The sequence below is a fragment of the Solanum stenotomum genome, chromosome 6 (assembly GCF_019186545.1).
Source record: "Solanum stenotomum isolate F172 chromosome 6, ASM1918654v1, whole genome shotgun sequence".
NCBI classification, from domain to species: domain Eukaryota; kingdom Viridiplantae; phylum Streptophyta; class Magnoliopsida; order Solanales; family Solanaceae; genus Solanum; species Solanum stenotomum.
This window is the reverse complement of record NC_064287.1, coordinates 12,507,972-12,514,059: the sequence shown is the minus strand read 5'-3', so window position 1 is coordinate 12,514,059 and position 6,088 is coordinate 12,507,972.

Sequence of the window (6,088 nt, the reverse complement as noted above, 5' to 3'; positions counted from 1 at the left end):
TTGAAAACTCGGCGTGTCGCCGAGTGGACAGGCAAGCTCAACTAATGTCACCGAGTGGGCGAGAACTAAACGGTTTTGCAGGTCAAAGGTTTAAAAGTTTCAGACTCGTTCACTTTTCATCACTTTTTATCTTCCCAAACTCATACCCGCATGCTAGTACCTATATTTTCTCATTTTTAGAGTATATTTAGTGGTGATTTGTGCTCGGAGTTAGATTACATTGCCACCTAGCATTTCAATCTTCTCTTTATCGACATCAAAGGTTGGTTTTCTATGCCCCGAGTTTATTCTATAAAAAATTATACTCATTTGCAATAGCCTGATCTTGTTGAAGTGTTTTGATCCTGCCTGATAGAATTAGATTGTTTACATGCATAATTTAATTTGATAATCTTGCTCGAGTAGTTGTGACTGTTGAATTCCATTAATTGCATGCCTTAAACTGGATTAAAAGTCGAGAGGCTATGTTTAAGTGTTATGGGTCCTACCTTTATTTAACTAGTGCATGATTTGATTTTGTTTTCTGGGGTTGCGGGGTTAGATTCGAGAAGTTGAATTGTAAATAGGCACGTTGGGCCATTTGTCGCGCTGGATCGAGGTCGCCAAACCACTCGGCGGTTCACCTAATGTCCCCATCTTGCCTTTGATTTCATGCTTTATTTGATGATTAATTCTATAACTTTTGGCGAGAAGCTTGATGTCGCCAAAAGCATTCGGCGACTCACCAAAAGTCTTCTCTTTTGCCCTTTATATTCACCCCTTAACCTTTGTGCACTGGAACTTTCGGCAAGCTTGTCCTTGTTTGCCGAAAGCCATCAGCGACATGCCGAGTGGTTTCCCCATCGCCTACTTGCTGCAATTTTAAATCTAATTCCTACGGCGAGCTCGACCTCTGGTTTGGCGAGTCTTCTTAGACATGACTGAATCAAAAGCTACTGAAAGAATAACGCCAGCTCAAGAGAAGCCCAAAGGGATTGTGATAAAGGAGGATACAACTATGTTGAAAGGTAAAGTTACGAAACTACCCATAACTACTGGGAAAGGCAAGGGCAAGAGACCCGCTTCAGCTAGGAAAACCATTGCCCTAGACCATAATATTCCTTCATGGGCCCGGGGATTCTACAGGGTGATGCATGTCTTTCTGGCGGACTCACACTCAACAGAACTTGGTGAAGCTGGCAGTGATGTTCCTCCTGAGGTGACCTTGGGCATTGATGCTCAGGCTTAGGGTGAGGCATCAGGCACTGATGCCCAGACAGATGGAGCGAGTGCTTAGACATGATCCCCTCTTTACCTCCTTCTCTATTTTTCTTTAGTTCACTATTGGATAATTTTTATTTGCATTTGAGGACAAATGATTTTTATTAGTGGTGGGGTGAGGCCCACCGTTTTGTGCTGATTATAAATCTTGTTGTGTTTATCTATTTGGGCATTGAGCTAAATCTGTGTTACACTATTTTTTGTGGAAGGTTTGAGTTTTTCGCTACTTCATTTTAAATTGAAAATGATTTTGACCCTTTTGAAAAAAATTTGCCACTCCATGTATGTGTTGAATGTGGCGGCTATTCTCTCACAAATTTGAGTATCGTTTTTGATCAATACCGCTGAGTTGAATAGTGCTCATAATCGACCAAACCTGAATGTGAAACTACGACGAGGCCAAATGAAGTTGCATAGACAATAAGTGAACTCTTTACATGTCGTTGTGACTAGCCAATTATCGAATTGAGTCTCTTGTGAAGATTGTTGCAAACTAGCAAAAGTGTGGACTCTTGTTTGACTTCGGTGACAATACCTTGTGTAATGAGCTTACTGTGAACCATATATGATAACACCTAGAATTTTCCCCCGTTGGTCCAGTGAATAAGTAAGGATATCTCTTGATATGATCTTAGGCAGCTTCGAAGACTGTGAGCCAATTTGACATATACCTCTTTTGTGGCCGACCTTATGAGTGTGTGAACCTCTTTTGAATACCCCTTGAGCCTTACCTTTCTTTGGAAGAAACTTGATGAAAGCATGAACTTTCCTTAATCCACTACCTATAATCCTCATGATTGATGGTTTGTTTGAATAGCCAACTTAGGCCAAAAGCCTAAGTTGGGGGTGTGGTGAATGGAGAAGGTAAATCAAGATGTGCAAGAAAGTCCTCTTCTTACCCATGGTTTTGAGAAAAATGGAACCCCTCCATATATATAAAAAAGAAGGAAAAGAAAAGAAAGAAGAACAAAAAAATAAAAAAAAAGATGAAAAAGTTATGAAATAAAGTTTGAGAGTACGAAGAAAATGGGGTTTTCGAACAATCCATGGAAAGTGAATAATGAAATGATTTATGAGCACTAAAGAAAATGATGAAAGAATAGGAAAGGAAGTGTTGTGAGCACTACATTTTAAGAGGATGAAAGTCACTGAACCTAAATGACCATACCTTTGCACTCAACCCCATAACAAGCCTTGAAAAGACCTTTTTGATCTTGAGTGAGCTCAAACAATTGTCTATTGGAAAATACGGGTAAACCTATGGGTGAAATCATAGATTGTGTTCTTCTTTGTGAGTGTGAGCATTGCATTTGATTACGTAACTTTAAATTGTTGAACCATTGTGTGTGAATATGGAATCATTCTTTTGTGTGAGGAGATTTGATTTCCTTTGTTGAGCTTGAACTTGTATTTGAAGCAAGTATAGTGAGCCTGAGATTCTTCGATAATGGTGTGTCACAACTTGAAACTTTAAGTGCACATTTGATCTTCGCATGAGTAAATTGAGTCTTGTGTGTGCATTCATGATTTGAGTCTTATGTAGCACTGTTCGAGACAACCTTTTTGAACTACCGCACTTATGTTTTACTTGAGGACAAGCATAATTAAAGTTGGGGATGTTGATGAGTCCATAATTTGGACTCATTTAGGGCTTTATTTTAATACAATTAGTGTCCTCAAATGCATATTTTATCTCAATAAATGATGTAAATCCTTAAATGTCAGGTATTTGGAGTTTGAGGCAAAGCATGGACAATACTTGGCAAAAAGGAACAAAAGGACTGAAAAGACGAAGAAAAGAAAGCCTGAGGATCGCCTAATGCATTTGGCTAGTCGCCGAATGGCCTTAACGTCGCCCAAAGTTCCAGTGTTCTGAGCCCTGAAGAAAAATATCAACTTGGCAATGAAAAGGAGCAGTCGGCACGTTGCCGAACAGTTCCGCGAAGCAGATCTTTATCGTCCAATGATCAAGAACATGAAGATACTGAAGGCAACAACTGAAAGGCGATGAATCAAACCAAAGGGTAGATTGCCGAGTGCATCAGCGATCCCGCCTAACTGCGCCGAGTGATCCTTCGCAACAAATTTTTTTGACAACTATAAATACTAGTTTGAATTTTTATCTTAGTATGCAATTTCAGATACAATATTTTATTTTCTAAGTTTCAAGTAGAGAGACCTTGTTCTTAGTTTTTGGGGATTTGAAGACTTCCAATTCTAAGAAATTAGAAGTGGGTGTTGAATATTATTCATCTTAGACTCGATTTAAGTGAAAATAAATTGTACCCAGTTGATGTTACTTCGATTTGTTATCATTTTCTTCCTTTTTTCTATGTCTAGCTTAAACCCCAATTATTGGGTGTGATTTTGTGAATATGGGTTAAATTTCATGTTGGGTATTGCTTATCTGTAGTCTATTTGTTGTATAAATGTGATTTCGTTTAGTAGATGTGTTTGAACTTAATGGGATTGTAGTTGTAAATACGATTTCATCTTAGTGTTTTTGGCTTGCTCGAGAGAGAGGTTTTAAAACTAAAACTACTAAATCGATAGCCGGTGGTATTAGGTCGTCATGGGTTCAACTCGAGAGAGAGAATCCTAGGCCTTTTCCCACACATTCAGCTCGAGAGAGTGAATGGGCTAAGGCGGAGGTTGTGATTAAAAGCGGCAACTCGGTGTTCCAGAGAAACCAAGTTGATTCGGGGTAAGTTGCTCGAGAGATAATTTACCCCACTAATGTGTAGCCTAGTTACAAATTTTTAGCAATTGATTATAAATAGCATTTACCCGATTATGTAGTTTATCACATATTCCTATCACATCCCAAGAATCCCGTCTCCTATATTCACATCTTTTTGTTTTCACTATTTTTGTTCATTAATTGAATACAAACCCCCCATTGATAATTGACATTCGTGTCAACCCCTTAATTTATTATGCTTTTACTCGATAATGTTTTTAGCTATGGTTAACTCTAGCATAATCGTGCTCAACTCTTTATTCTCAGAAATCGCTCCCTTGGGCTCGAACCCAACCCATTCGGTTAGGTTATATTACTATTGTATGATCGTAGACATTTGAATAAGAAGTTATTTCTTGATTACGCATACATCAGCGCATGGATGAATAGAATATCTGGAGTTATGGGTTTCTACAAGAATCTGCTGTCTCAACTCACCCACCTTAGGAACACATAATCGACCTTGATAATGAAGCACACCATCTCCCCCTTTGGAGAAAACCTCAACTCTCTACTGATGGACTACAGCCTTTAGTTGAAGTAATATTGATGTTTTAGGGTCACAAAGGCTTATCCAAATTATTTTGGCCTAGAATTATTTTCAAAATCGTCTCCAAGGATTTTACAAAGTTCAAAAATAGAAAATGGGGGTTAAACCCTGAAATGGTAGGACAAATGCCCTCATAGATGTCTTAAGCTAACCTCACTTAAAGTAGGGGTCTCGCTTTTGTAAACCAGGCTCCGCTAAAGTAATCATCGCTAAAGCAAGCCTTGGCTCACTTAAGCTAACCCTGGTAAAGTCCACCATTCGCTCTATAAATCATGCCTTGGCTTAGGTGAAGGTCGATTAAGCAAAAGTCCTATCACAAACGCAAATGGTATATAAATCACAGACTAGAAAAATCAGCCAACTCTCAAAACATGAAAATGATCATCAGGATTTGTTCGGAATCTCGTACATATTATACTTAACGTTCTATACAAAATGGAATCATCGAAACACGAATTTCAGTTCTCCTTGACTCGAATTTCGTGTAACTGATGTTTGCGTAATCAAGACACAACTTCCAATGCAAGTGTCTACGATCGTACAATAGTATAGTAACCTAACCAAGGGTTGGGGTCGAGTCCCAAGGGAGTGGGCTTGAGAATTAACGGAAAACCATCAACAAGCAAGAACCAACAGATAATCTAACCCATATTCAGAAAATCACACCCCAAGAATTGGGGTTTTCACTAGACATGTAAAAGAGATAGAAATTTATACCAAAATGAGTTTGCATTCAAATGGGTATGAAGATTCAAATTTTAAAACAAGCAAAGAGTGAAGAATCAAAGAGACCCAAGCCCAAAATCTTGGAGTTGAAACCCTTTGAATCTTCAAGTTCTTCAAAACCCTCTCCAAGATTAGAACTCAAAATTCTATGTCACTACAACAAATTTGCCCTCCAACCACAGTTGAAAAATGTGGCCTAAACTATAAATAAATGTTGCCTTTGATCAAAGGCCACACTTTTTTACCTATGGCAACGCTTTTAAGGGGGTGGCCTAAACAAGCGTAACCTTTTCCCTAAGGCAACACTTTTAAGAGGAAAAGGCTACGAATTACAAGAAGCGTTGCCTTTGCATTCACCTATGACAACGCTTCTGTATACCATCTACGGGCACACTTTTGTGCTTTAAAACAACACTTTTGAAGTGTCACATTTCATTCTTTATAGGCAACACTTTAAACTTGTTGCTTGTTTTTCAACATTCAGCCACACTATAAAAATGTTGGTGAAGGTAGTTATGCCTATATCTATGTGGCCACATTTATACAAGCTAAGCCACGACTTTCTAATTAAAAATTAAAATATAATAACAGTATTTTTTAAAAAAAATTATTATTATAATATGTTTCTTGAAACCACTTTTAAAATAAGAAATATAAAGTATCACATTAAATACTAGAGAACCAAAAATATCTTCACAATACAAAAACTTTGAAATATTCTAATATTCAACATCAACAGTTAGTATGCAAATTACTTCAAAGTGTGCTATAGTACTTTTAATAAAATTTAAAACATCCAAACTATTCATGTA